This window comes from Bos javanicus, chromosome 14 (genome assembly GCF_032452875.1).
Source record: "Bos javanicus breed banteng chromosome 14, ARS-OSU_banteng_1.0, whole genome shotgun sequence".
NCBI classification, from domain to species: domain Eukaryota; kingdom Metazoa; phylum Chordata; class Mammalia; order Artiodactyla; family Bovidae; genus Bos; species Bos javanicus.
The window spans coordinates 26,451,858-26,465,887 of record NC_083881.1 but is presented as its reverse complement, the minus strand read 5'-3'; the positions used below and the strand labels follow the sequence as shown (position 1 = coordinate 26,465,887).

Below are 14,030 nucleotides of genomic sequence, written 5' to 3'. Positions count from 1 at the left end.
AAGAGCAAATGTGACCGGAAAAGCCTAAGCAGACAGGAGACACAGGATTACAGGGCATTGCTGGCATTTCTAATGCACTTTTACCTATTAAGGCAGCAGTGGTACGAACCTGGTGATGGATCACGAATACAGATTCTGGAGACTGGTGAACTTCAAAATCCTCCTCCAGGGACTTCCCTGGAGGTCCAGTGGCCAAGTCTCCATGCTCCCAAAATAGGGATCCTGGGTTCGACCCCTGGTCAGGGAACTTGATCCCACATGCTGCAACTGAGAGTTTGCAAGCTGTAACTAAAGATCCCGCGTGTGGCAATGAGGTTCAAAGATCCATGTACTGCAACGAAGACCCAGCATGGCCAAATAAAAATAAATACTATATAAAAACAAAATCCTCCTCCAGCATGCACTAGAGTTGTGTGTGGTCCTGGACACTTTAACCCCTCAGTCCAAGTCTCTGAATCTGTAAAACGGGAGTAAACATTCTATTTCCTAGAGCAGTGGTCCCCAGCCTTTTTGGCACCAGGGACTGGTTCCATAGAGGATAGTTTTTCCACGGACCTTGGGCGGAGAGTGGGGGTGATGGCTCAGCAGCAATGCAGGTGATGGAGAGCAACACGTTAAGCTTTGCTGGCTGGCCCACTACTCATTTCCTGCTATGTGGCCCGGATCCTAACAAGCCAAGGACCAGAGGGGTTGGGGACCCCTGTCCTAGAGTTGTTCTAATGAGTAACCAAAACACTTAGCAAATGCCTATCTGACATGCACGTTCAGTCGCATCCAACTCTGTCTCCCCATGGACTACAGCCCACCAGGCTTCTCCGTCTGTGGGATTTCCCAGGCAAGAGTACTGGAGTGGGTTGCCACTTGCTCCTCCAGTGGATCTTCTTGATCCAGGAGTCGAATTCATGTCTCCTGCATTGGCAGGAGGATTCTTTACCACTGTGCCACCGGGGAAGCCCTACGTGATTGGAAATGCTCAAAAATCAACTGCTAGTTAGTTGTTATGGTGATTAATGATATCTTTAATGCTGCTGGGTTATTTCTGCACTATTTCAGTTGATCACACAGCTAACAGAGAAAATAGACAGTTTCCTAATTTAATCAAAATTTTTACATTCTCCAGATGAGTCTGCATGATTTTTCTGACAAGATCAATACACCTGCAATTGGCCAAAGCAAAATCCCAAGCACAAACAAGGTCAAGAATACAAGAACATAAAACACAGTGAGAGAGATGTTTAAAAAAGAAAAGTTCACCTTGAAGATCCAGGCTTAACAGTTACAATCCATTATTAGTCCTATCCATAAATTAAGTAATTTCTAGACCCACAGGCTTTAAAATACATCACAACTAAGGCATACGCTGATTGCACACCTGTGTTCCCATTGATTTTATTCTTCACCTAGTGCCAGGACAGGCCTGGCTTGGAAAACAAGGGAGGCTTGTAATTCTGTAAGAAGCTTCTTGCTACTTGCTGGCTTAGAATCATGGTAGAGAGGATCATTCTTTTTACGTGTGTTAAAATAATATGTACTTTTGCTAATTATGTTTTAAATATCAAGAGGACCAACTCTGAAGTGTTTATGGCTTCTTTCAGAAGGACAAAAAGAGAACAAAGTGGACTCTTTAATCATTTAAAGCAGTCTCTAACTTGCCAAAGAACGAGGGGAAAATTAATTACTGAGGAACCATGTACTGTTTTATCAGATGAACCACAAATACGGTGTAGAGATCTCTGACGTGTGAGTGGAGGATCCCAGGGAGAGTCCCTGACATGTCAGAACTGCACACATGTTATCTCCCTGCCATTCCCTGCACAAAGGCTTGGTGTGGCTGCCCAGGCCCCGTGCAGTGGCTGCAGCTCTCTGCCCGCCCCATGCTGAGGACAGACAGGCTAAAGCTGGGGTGGGGGTTGGGAGTGGGGAATAACATCCCCTTTATTCTTCCACTGGAGGCCACATGGCACAACCCTACATTCAATGTCATGGATGCACCTCTAGAAAGGCCAACAGTTTCTTAAACCAATATACCATTGATGGGAACAAGCCAGACAATGTATTTTTAAAGGTTTTTTGAAATGTTTGAAACTAACCAGGGGAAGAACTAGGGTTAGAAATAAAAACTATTGTAGGGTCGCCAGCCAAGTCCACTTGAAGTCAGCACGCCCAGCATTTCTATATTATTTCACTACGTGGGAACATTACTGCCCCTGAAGTTTAAACGTATCCTAACAATCCCTAAAGACTGCTAGAGGAGACAGCAAAACCTGCAGATGGAGCAGCCCCTACAGCTAAGGCAAGCCCCTGAAAATCCTGCAAAGGACAATCATGCCCACCCCAGAGGAGGCGGGGCGGGCCCTGGTGAAGCTGGGATGGAGTCACAATGGTACCAAAAGGCTTGTGAGGACCGGTGTCAGGCAGAGCATCTTTGAAATGAACCCCAACCAAAGACAACGAGGCCCAGGAAGGACCTCTTTCCACATCAAGACCAAAGCTGGACCTGTAACAGAAATAAACGGGTGACACTGGACTTACAGGAGACTCGGGTTTGATCCCTGGGTCAGGAAGATCCCCTGGAGAAGGGAATGGCAATCCACTCCAGTATTCTTGCCTGGAAAATCCCATGGACAGAGGAGCCTGGTGGGCTACAGTCCACGGGGTCACAAAAGAGTCAGACACAACTTAAGAGACTAAACAACAATATCACTACTCTATAAACTGGTGTGCACACACACATATAAAATACAAACAATCCCCTCAAAAAAAATAAAAAAACTGTTTCAAGATAAATGTTCAGGCTTTTCATACTTTTTCCCAGAAACTTCAAAACATGTCTGGATTTATTAGTTAGTACCTCTTTCCCGGTGGCTCAAATGGTAAAGAATCTGCCTGTAATGCAGGAGGCCCAGTTTCAATCCCTGGGTTGGGAAGATCCCCTGGAGAAGGAAATGGCCTTCTCACTTGCTACCAATCATGCTAGTTTGAGCAAACTCCGGGAAACGCTAAAGAACAGGGAAGCCCGGCAAGCTGCAGTCAAAAGAACAGGGAAGCCCGGCAAGCTGCAGTCCACAGGATCGCGAAGACTTAGACACAATTGAGAGACTGAACAACAACTTTTTATAATAATTGAGCAAAGTGACTTTTAAGATACATTAAACTAGTTTATGCATACTCCTTCCTTCCCCACCCAGAGCAGGTTAAGGGTTCAGACCAAGGATGGTATTTCCCTCCACAATTATCTGAGCAATGTATTCATTTCTACCACACCCATGTGTGGCTGCAACCAGCTCCTAAAATTCAACCAGAGCTAACTATGAGACCCACCAGCTACTGCTGGGAGACCAAGGACCTCATCCCAAGACATAACTAGCAACACAAAGCAGCCACCGGAATGTGGAGACAGAAGAACAAAATGCGGCAAAGTCTGCTTACTGGAGGGTTCTCCTCTCTGAATGAGCAAAGTCCTTTTCAACAAGGAACAAGCAGAGTGCCATACAGGAGGCAAGTAACAAAGTTCCCCTTCTCTGTCAGGTCTCCTGGTGGGCTCACCGTGTACCTCCATCTTTGGGGGGAAGCTAGCAGACTGCTTTGGAAAGTTTTAGAATGCCGCTAGCAATGGAAAGAAGGCTGAGACGGCGGTTTCATGGTCCATTATTGGCCACCTCAGTCACACGCTATGAGAACCCATGAACTTCCTCCTCAGACCAGGCCCCACCAGGTGCCCCCCACCTCAGTGAGCAGCATCACCAGCCAGCCAGCCACGCCTGGAACACACCAGAAAACCTACATTCCCTGACCCCTTCCTCTGCCTGAGAACAAATCTACCTTCACGTCCAATCCAGCGAGCCTCCTAAATAGTTCTCCCGCCTCTCCGCTTCCCCCTCCCTACGGTCACCAGTCCAGTCCAAACCACTGCTCCTTCACCACCACGGGGAACATCCTGAGTCTCCCTCCAGCGCCCCACCCGCCAATTCCGTGTGCAAAACACAAGCCTGCTCATGTCAAGCACTGCTCTGCGCTCATCAGTGGCTCTGTTGCTTTTTTTTCTTCCTAATCCCAAATTTCAGATCCCATAAGCCCCGCCCAAGCTGGCCTCTGCCTACCTCTTAGGCGTCATCTGGCCGCTCTCCGTAGACCTCAGACATGCTGCCACCCTCCAGGTGAGCCCCCTTCGTCTACCACCACTTGGACGGCAGTGCTGAGGCCACTCCTAAGAGCTAACAAGTGATCTTCCCTCCTACCGGTATCCAGCACATAGCACCTATGACACCGCGGCAGTTCTATTTCTTTTTCACATGGGTCTCCTATGTCTTCTTGTGTATTATATTCCTAACTCAGGTACAGCCCAGTGCCTTGTAGGTAACAGGTACCCAATAAATACTTGAATCGATGAACAAGAAAACAGATGAAACAGAAAACCGATCACAGTCCCAGCCACCAGCCACTCGAGCCAAGCCTGGCGCAGTACAGCCTACAGCAGTAGTGAGAGGCCAAAAGGCCCATGGAAGACAGCAAGCGTCTCTGATCCCACGTGGTCACAAGCAAACGGGCCAAGGGACCAGTCAGCCTCCTCCTACCCAGTAATCCTTCTTCGTTACTGTTCTATGCTATTTTCATTTTTAACAAGATAGTTTTTACTTTTCGAAGTAAAAACAAGACAAAATCCTCCAAAAATACTTCACTAAGAAAAACACAATCATGTTTGCAGTCACCTAACATGAGTTAAAAGGTATAGGAATCTAATTATGATAAGGAATACATGCTTCTTAAGGGAAAACAGTAATCAAATCTTGGGATAATTTTTCTGTACCTTTCTCTAGATACGTAATCATACCTCCCCCCACCCAACACCCCAAAAACCTCCAAACCACTACACAATAGAGACAAACACAACATTGACGATATAGGAACACCTTTAAAGGCTACTGTAGCGTGGGTTACAGGGTTAAGCCAAAAGGTGCTTCTGAGTCAGATCTAAGTAGGAAGAGAGCTAGACCCTTCTAGAACCAGCTCTGTTATCCAGCAAGGACCAACCCAGCATCCCCCTGCAGCAGCACCCAGCTAGGCACCAGCAAGACAACCGTGACCGAGACTGCCCGGCAGTAAGCGGGTGGCCAGCCAGAGGCGGCTCCTTTAATTAATCTCTCTGGGCTTCAGTTTCTTAATCTGTAAAATGAGAAAGTTCGACTAGCTCTCCAAGGTCCTCATGCTCTAAATATCCAAAGATTCACTAATGATCACAAGATGAATTTCTACTTGACAATATCATTGTGCTTTCCTGTTTATTATTTTTATCACACAGGTGTGGTTTCATTTAAGAGTTTTAATATACTGATAGAATTTAAATATAAAAGAATGGCAGTAGTGTTTTTAATTACTTTCCCCACTCTTAACTACCACCAAGATCAGCTATGGGCTTCTGCCATAATTGCAACCCAATCTGAGTAATACCCAGATTAAATCACTACATCGTCATTTTTTTTTTTTTTTGGTAGAAAAATTAAGTGATCATTTATTCCCAATTTCTTTTATATTTTAACATCATCCATCATCTTTGAAAATCAGATTTTAAAAAAAAACAAAAAACTAAGAATAATAAAGTTTTCCAGAGAAAAAGGAAAATTTTATCTTCCAGACTGCTAAAACCATAATGGTTTGAGAAACCTGGTAAGATACAACGCAAAATTCTCAGTTTCTAAAAAGGCATAAAAAGAATACCCTTTTGAAGATATACAAATGTTTCCTTGTGAATGAAAAAGACGATTAAAGAATCACATAGGGCCAGTACGTTCCTAACATCATCCCCAAATGTCCCTTCCTACCTCCAGTGAATTTAGCTATGTGATCTATCCAAGTGATAGTTTGTTTACATCAGAAACCATCTGAATACTGGAATCATTTTATTTCAAAGCTGAAATCTTAAGGGTCATTTTTTGAAGTCAGTCATTTTTGAAATGCTCAGCCCTGACTAAGCATTTTTATTCTTGTGATGCCTTATTTAGATGTTTATAAGATGGCCATGTATGGATAATAAAAGATGAATAACTATTACCTCCAAAGTTGACCTTAAAAGTTAAATGTGAGTATCTGTGTACCTTTAAAAGGCTCTCTCCTACTAAATGGTGAACCCTCTGAGAAAGCATTGCCTTTTATTTGTCTTTTTACACACTGAAAACTCACTAGTGATTGCTGAATCCAAAGTAACCAAACGAATGGTGGCCGTATGACAAGCCAACTTTCTTAAGCACAGGGAATAAAATGCTTTCCATCAAGGTTTGAAATGCCTACTCTAACCTTGGCACTGAGATTGCTCTCACGGGTTACATGGCATGTATACCTAAATACTCTGACTATATTTTCTCATAGATGAAAATGCGTTTTTTTCTTTTGACCTAATGGCTTAAAAAATATACTATAGGTAATAAATTATTGACTGCATCTGTATGAAGAAAAACTTGTAACATTTCTTTGATACAGTTTTATACACATACTCCCCATGGTATTCATTTTAACTCAATACTCTGCTGGAAAAGTTTTGGAAATAGTCCTGTAAGCCAAAGTGATTAACAACTAGACCAAGTTCAGGAGAATCTATGAAAGTACTGTTTTAAAACCAAGTTACAAGATCTGCTATTTTAAACTCAACTTATATATTCTCAACTTGGAGAAAAAGTGTTATTTTTTTCCTCGAAAGAGGAAAATAATGTTTGAGTTTTTAACTATCACCATCACCTATAAATGACTTCTCTATCCTTACTTCCATCTTAAGACATAGAAAAGGAAGCAATTATTTTAACTGACTCAAAAATAATTTCACTGATTAAACCAATATAATTAGAGTTTAAAATTCATATACTAGTCCCTTTATTATTATTCTTTTCTTACCAAGAAACTCATTTGAATCCTGAAAAACCTAGAATTCACCAAGCTTCAATTTACTGACTTGCGCAGAGAGAGAAAAAAAAAATAGAAAATATCAGCAGACTATAAATAATGAAGTCTAAAGTACTAGAAAACAATTCTTGAGTGTTATAGTGATGAAATTCACCTGTTACAAGCCTCACAAAAATTCATTACCTCCCTTGATCTGGTTACCAAGGGGGAAGGGAGGATGTCATAATTTCACCATTTGGTGAAACAAGAAAACTTAGGTTTCTAAAATTTGCTACAAGTCCCTTTCTACTTCCATTTGTAACTTTTTTCCACAGTCCAGATTTTTCAGGAAAAAGAAACTTTTCCTGAGCAAATCTGGAAGACATAAAATGTCTCCCACTTACTAGCACCTAGAAAGGCAAACCCAGTCCTGCTCCGTGCCCCAAGCATCTAGCTTTCAGCCTCTTTATTATCATTGTCAATGAATGGGCCCCAGTCAAATGAAAGCTGCCATTTTAGGGTAAAGACTGGAGGGCTTCTGTTGTGCAACAGCAAGACAAAAACACTCCGCGACAGATGTCGCACTCCGGGGGCTGGGAGGAGGGTTCAACTTCGGAGAATCACTGCTCGAGTTATCTCTGAAATAAGAATTACATACGATCACACGTTGCTACTACCTAAATGGAATTTTAACAGGAATAAATCGGGTTCCCATGCTGCTAAGATCACAGTCACTACGATTTTTATTTTTTATTTATTTTTTGCCATCGTCAGAATAGATCTGTGAGGAAATAAAGAGAAGTTTGTTTGGTTTTGCCTTTTTTTTTTTTTTTTAAACTATTTGATTACTACGTTTAGGGAGTACTCCCCCCTCCCCTTACCGGGAGAGAATTGGGGGGATGGTGTGGGGGTGGGGGGAGCACACACTCCACCTCTTTGAAAGGTGCTGCCCACTGCAAAGACAGCGTGAATTACAATTTTCTGAAAATAAAAATCAGGGCCTTCACATAATCCTTTAGAAATAAATGAAAATATTTCATATAGCTGAGAAATCAAGCCCAGAGGATGGACACATTTCAAGATGAGTTCTTTAAATCGACGGCGAGGTAATATACAATGGGAAACTAGAAAGTATACTTAGCAAGTGGCGAGCTGGATAGTGTATCTAATTCTAGCAATTCAAAAGGAAACTCTCTCCATGTGGGTTGCCACTTTTCTTTTGTCCATTGTCTGTTCAGAAGAGGGGGAAAAAAAAAAACTAGTTTAAAATCGAGGCGTGAATAGTCTCTAAAAGTGACCTCCGGGAAAACCGGCCGCCGGGTAGCAGAGGCACTCCCCGCCCGGCCGCTCCCCGGGGGCGCTCACAAAGCGGGCGGCCGGCCGGGAGTTCGGGGTGCGCTCCCACGGCGCGGGGCTCCTCGAGGCGCAGCCATCCGGAGAAAGGCGGCTCGGTAATGATGGCTGCTCGGGGCCGGCGGCTCCTTCCCCGGAGCCTCCCGACCCCCCCCCTCCACCCCCGCGCCCGGGATCGCCGCCCTCCCCCCTCCCCCGGGCGGCGCTCGCCCCGCGCCGACGCGGCCGCCCCGCACGGCAGCCCACCGGGTGCCCGCGCCCCTGCACCCCCGGCGAGCCCCGTCCCCGGTGCCGACCAAACAAACAACGCGTCCCCCGCCGCCCTCCTTCCTCTCCCCGCTGACCGCTTGGCCTCCAGCCACCTCGACCATTCACGCTCCGAGCCGCGGATCTCTGCGGGGGCAGAGGCACCCGAGCCACCTCGGGGGCCACCTAGTGACCCCCCCGCCCCGCGGGCGCTGACCCCCGGGAGGCTCAGGGGTGGGGGAGCCGAGTTGCCTCCGGGGGCTTAAAGTCGCTATTATGCAGCCGCCGCCGCCGCCGTTGGCCCGGCCAGCTCGGCAAGGTGGGGTCCCCTCCTCGCCGCGCCGCCCCGCGCCCGCCCCAGCCCCGCTCCCTTTCTTCTCCTCCTCGCGAACTTGGGGAGCCCCGGGAGCCCCCCGGCTCCGGGCTCGCAACTCCGCGCCCGCGGCCGGCACGGGCCGGGCTCGGGACGCCCCCCGAGCCGCGTGTTCGCGCCGCCCCCGCCCCACGCGGCGCCCCGCGCACTTTCCCCGCCGCCGACCCACCTCGCCCGGTGGCCGTCCCCGCGCGGGCCGGCGCCGCCGCCGCCGGGAGGGACGCACTTTGTTCGCGCCGGTGCGGCCGCCGCTCCCGGCGAGCGCGGCGTGGTCGGTCCCGGGCGGGGGGCGGGGGTCGCCGCCGTCCCCGAGCCGCCGCCGCTCAGCCGCCCCGCGCCCGCGCGCCCATCGCCCACTCGCACTGGAGTTGCAGCCCAACTTTTCCTCCTTCCTTTTTCTTCCGAATGGAGCCGGCAACTCGTGCTCGGCGCCGGCGGGAGGAAACGCGCTCGCGCTCCCCCGCGCGCAGACACGCTCCCTCCTGTCCCCCGTCCCCCCCCCACGGCCGGCAGCACAACAAAAAGCCATTTACATGCGAGGAAGTGACCCTCGGCCGGACCGCGCGCCCCCGCCGCCGCCAGCCCCGCGGACGCAGGCAAAAGTTGGGGCGCCGGGCGGCGCTCGGGGCGCGGGTTCGGGCCCCGCGGCGGCGGCGCTGCGCTCCTGCGCCCGGCCCCGGCCCCCGCCCGCCCTCGCCCCTCGCCCCGCACACGCCCAACTCCTCGCTCCCAACTCCTCGCGCGGCCCCGGCCCCCGCCCGGAGCGATTTCCTGCCGCTGCCGCCCCTCCCGGAGGCGCCCGGCGAACTCTCGCGCTTACCGGGGCGGGCGGGCGGGCTCCTCCGCCGCCCGGTGCCGAGGGGGGGACAAAACGCAGAGCGGGCTCCGGAGTTGGCTCGGCGGCCGCGGCCAGGGGGCTGGATCCTCGGGCGCGGAGTTGGCCGGGGGCGAACGGGGCTCTGGCGAGTTTCAGGGTCTCCGGGTCCCGGGCCGCCTCCTCCGCGGCGCTCCTTTGTGTAATTTCACTCGATTCAAGTTTAATCCGATAGTTCCCGAGCACGAGCGCGTCCGCACTACCGCGGCTCAACCCCCGCGCCGCCGCCGCCGCCACCGCTGCCGCCGCCGCCGCCGCCGCCGCGGCCCCAGCACGCCAGCGCCTGCGCGCGCCCGGCACGCCGCGCGCGCCCGAGGCCGCGGGGCCGCGCGCGCCCGCCGCCGGCTCCCTCCGCGCCGCGCCGGGCCCGCGCGCCGCCACCTGACGTCAGGCGCGCCTGGCATAATTTATGCAAGAATTCGGCCGGGGTGGCGGAGGCCGAGGGAGAGGCCGAGAGAAAGGGGGCGGCGCGGGGCTGCGGGGCCGCGGGCCGCGAGGGCGGGCCGGGCGCCACTTCCCGTCCCCGGGCGGGCGCCGGCGCTCCGGGCGGCTTTCCCCGCGGGCCCGTGCGCGGCTGCCGCGCAGCCCTCCCGGCCGGGCTCCCCGAGCGGTCGCTCCGCGCTGCGCGGCAGCGCCGGGGACGCGGGCTGGAGACGGTGCCACGTTTCCCCGCGCGGCACCTTCCCGGAGTCCGGGTGCGCCGCCCGCGGCAGGAAGGGCGGCCCGGCGGCGGCGGGGCCGCGGGGAAGGCTTGCGACGCTGCGCGGACGGACCGCAGCGACTTGGAGGGTTGGGACGTCTCTCCTGTAATTATCCTTCAACTTGGAACGATTTTCCCACAGGAAATTATTTAGAATGGGCACGTTTCTGTCCATTTCAGATAAATTTCTCTTGCCTCTGCACACTGCTTGTCTTACCTCCTCGTTGACAAGACAGCCGGATCCACCGCTAAATCAAAAAGTTTAACTACATGGCGTTGATTTTGTTGAATTTGTTGCTTTGCCAAAAACAGGGAGAGAGCGCGCAATGGTTATGAAACAAAGAAATAGGTTGTGTGCCCATTATTAAACGTGTCAGGACTAGAGTGTTTTAATCATTCTTTGGCCAAAATGGCACTTTTATATGATCGCCTGGCCTTAAATACCCAATTCTCTTATTGTTTCCCTTCCGGGTACAAAATGAATATTAAACCAGGAGAAATTTATCTTTTACTAATTTTCCTTTCAGGAAATAGATCTACCAACCTTTATCAAGTACCTTTAATCTGCAAAATACCAAGCAATTATAAATGTTTTAAACCGTCAACACTTGTACACATTAAGAGACTTTATTGGGTTAAAATTACATTTATTTTCACATCAAGAAAGGAACTTATATCAACCAAATAGGGACCTATAACAGATACAGAGGAAAGCCAGTTGCTATTAATGACTCCAAAACAAACTCAGAAAATATAATTTCTCTTCATTCAGATCCTGTAGTGCTAAGGCTATCCTTTGAAGCAAGGATTAATCAAAACTCTTTTGTTACATTACTACTACAACTCTTCAATAACTTAAGTTTGATTATCCTAGATGTAATCACTCAAACATTTCCTAACAGTAATGATTTTCTAAATATGTGTTATACTGCCATTTATTGAAATGCACTGGTTTGGGCTTTTTTCTATCACACATTTAAATGGTCTTTTGAAAGAGGTAAATGTTTCATTCAAGAAAATTCTGATGTTAAAAAATTAGGAAACACTAACGTCAACTTCTGTCTTTTTTTATAGTTCATTTCATAAACCAAGAATCAGAATTCTGAGGTCAGGTTTACATTTCCATTATGTTTGCATCTCTCAGAGAAAGCATATGGGGGATGCTTGGGGTGTGGTGGGTGGGTAAGGGTGGGGGTGGGGTTAAAGACAGGACACATGTCTGCAGAGAAATCACTAGTAACAGATCATGTTAGAGGACTCAAAACTGGCATAAAAGGGTTTATCTCTATCCTTTACAGTATACCCAGCTCTCTGTCAGATGTGGGTATATTTCAAGTCAATTTACCAACTTAAAAAAAAATGATATCTACATAAAGTAAAAGTATACTGTGCTGTGCTTAGTCCTATCCAACTCTTTGCAGCTCCATGGACTGTAGCCCCCCAGGCTCCCCTGTCCATGGAATTCTCCAGGCAAGAAAATTGGAACAGGTTGCCATTTTGTACTCCAGCGGGTCTTCCAGACCCAGGGACTGAACCTGTGTCTCCTGTGTCTCCAGCATTGGCAGGTGGGTTCTTTACCACTAGCACCACCTGGGAAGCCCAAAAAATATATTAGTTAACCTTTAATTAACAAATAGGTTTGACTGGGAGGAGGTCCCCCGTGCCCTTGTATATTTAACCAGAAAATGAGGACACTTCCCTTTGAAATATATGAGAGACTGTAATATAGTACAACCAAAGCTCAAGGTGGAGACCAGCAGCCCTACAGCCCCTCCCTGTTTAATCTCCCTCCTGGTTCCCACAGGACGGAGGAGTCTCTAAGTTCTCCCAAGTGATTAACAGTGCAGAGCTGTTGGGCCTTGGAAAGCGAAAGGCCTCAGGGTCAGACTCTTAGGCAGCCCTCGCTGGGAGTCATAACCTCTCCACCCCCTCCCCAGCCCTACCCTTTACCCTCCAATGTTTTCTCTCCATTTGCTTCACTATTGAAGTTTTCCCATTGAGAATAATTTGAATTCACAAGCTTTCCCTTTGAGTATGCAAATACCTTAGGGACAGATAAGGGACTCCTGGTCATTCACAGATGAGTGCAAATTAGTTCAATGGGTTGTTCTCCCAACACCTAGCTGGGACTAACAAATTTAGAGATTTCTTCCTTCATTCAGCATTGAGTGTCTGAGAAGTTCCAGGCCTTGTGCTAGGCGCTGGAGATACAGTAAGAACAGAGCGGACCAAGGTTCCTGCCGTCTTGGAGTGTAGGATCTAATGGGCTGGTGGTTTTGATTTAGTGCTAAGAGAAAATGGTAACTTCAGAGTCTCAGCGCCTAGGGAATAGGACAGGCTTGAGTTCACTGTAGCCACAGGGCAGTGGAAAGGTACAAGAGGCCTGGAGGTGGGCCCCCAGAAAACTGTTGAGAAAAATTCCAGGGACAACTTGACCTGTTACAAAAAGGTTTTCTAGGCCCCATGAAATGAATGAAAACAGTCTCTTCCAAGAACTCAAACTAATGCTACCTGACCTACAGTTTGTCTGCCTTACTGCTTAGACAAATAAATATTTGTCTCTGGGAACATAATCATAATGTAACAATCTCTAATACCCAAATTTTATTTAGAACACACTCAGTTGAAAGCTGTCTGCTTTTCCCTATCCGTTCTTCTGAATTGTTAAAATCAATTACACTAATCAATTACACCAATCCCAGTGCTGAGGACTTACTCTGATGCACTTTTGGAACTCATCTGTTGAAACTGTGTTCAGAGCCAATTAGTAAGTCATAGAAAATAACTCTTTTTAGTGCCCAATTTCTTTTTTCCACTAAAAAGTTTATTATTCTACTTTATCATTGATCAAATTTGGTTCCAAATGATTTTGGCAAGCTCCAGAAGGATATTTTGTCATTAAATAATGATTTACTGTCATTGGAACTATATAGAATTTAAATAGTATATATGATAGCTATTCACAAAGTTTTAAAAACTTGACTATAATAAATTCTGACTGAATATGTTTAATCCATTAAATGTTTTAAAAAGAAAAGATAGAGAAAAATAAAGCTATCGGTATCTAGAGGGCTATAAATGCTGAAGAAAGCACCAAAAAGAGAAGTCTGAAAAGCATTTCCTGCATCACTGGAAGGACAGCGTAACCTTCCTAGCTGATGCTTTTTATGGGGGAAAGAATCTGGTTGGATGTGTAAGTTCAGGCTCCATATTCCACTGGTCATGGGCCTGGCTGCTACTGCCTTTGCTAGCAACCATCAAGATTGGAATGGTGAAGAGACCAGGCGAAAAGAAGCCACCAGGGCTGCAATCAGGCCACTGATGTCTCCCTAATAGAATCATCAGTAGTTTTAGCTAACGCTGATCCAATGCCTACTATGTGGCAGTACTGGAGGTCACAGCGAGCTCCCTGTTGACATGGAGTTCATGCTCGGTGGCAGCAGAAAGAAGGGAGTGGTTCTGGCTGCTGGGACAGCAGAACAGGCTTCCTAGAAGAAATGGGGCTTGAGGATTTCCTTGGAACAAAGAGAGCAGGATGGATGACCACGAGGTTCAGAGGTTTCAAAGCCTGGTGAGCACAGGTCACTGCAAGTGGTTCCATACGAAGTGGCACA

General features: G+C 48.2%; 1 protein-coding gene across 2 annotated transcripts in view; it reads right to left on the bottom strand.

Annotated features, from left to right (window-relative positions):
• CHD7 (chromodomain helicase DNA binding protein 7) overlaps window positions 1–9,754 on the bottom strand; it is a 190,338-nt gene extending 180,584 nt beyond the window's left edge. For both annotated transcript variants that reach the window (XM_061438814.1, XM_061438816.1), the window contains exon 1: window positions 9,663–9,754. The gene's annotated coding sequence lies outside the window, so the exon portion shown is untranslated. The remainder of the gene's footprint in view (window positions 1–9,662) is intronic.
• Window positions 9,755–14,030: the final 4,276 nt, after the last annotated feature.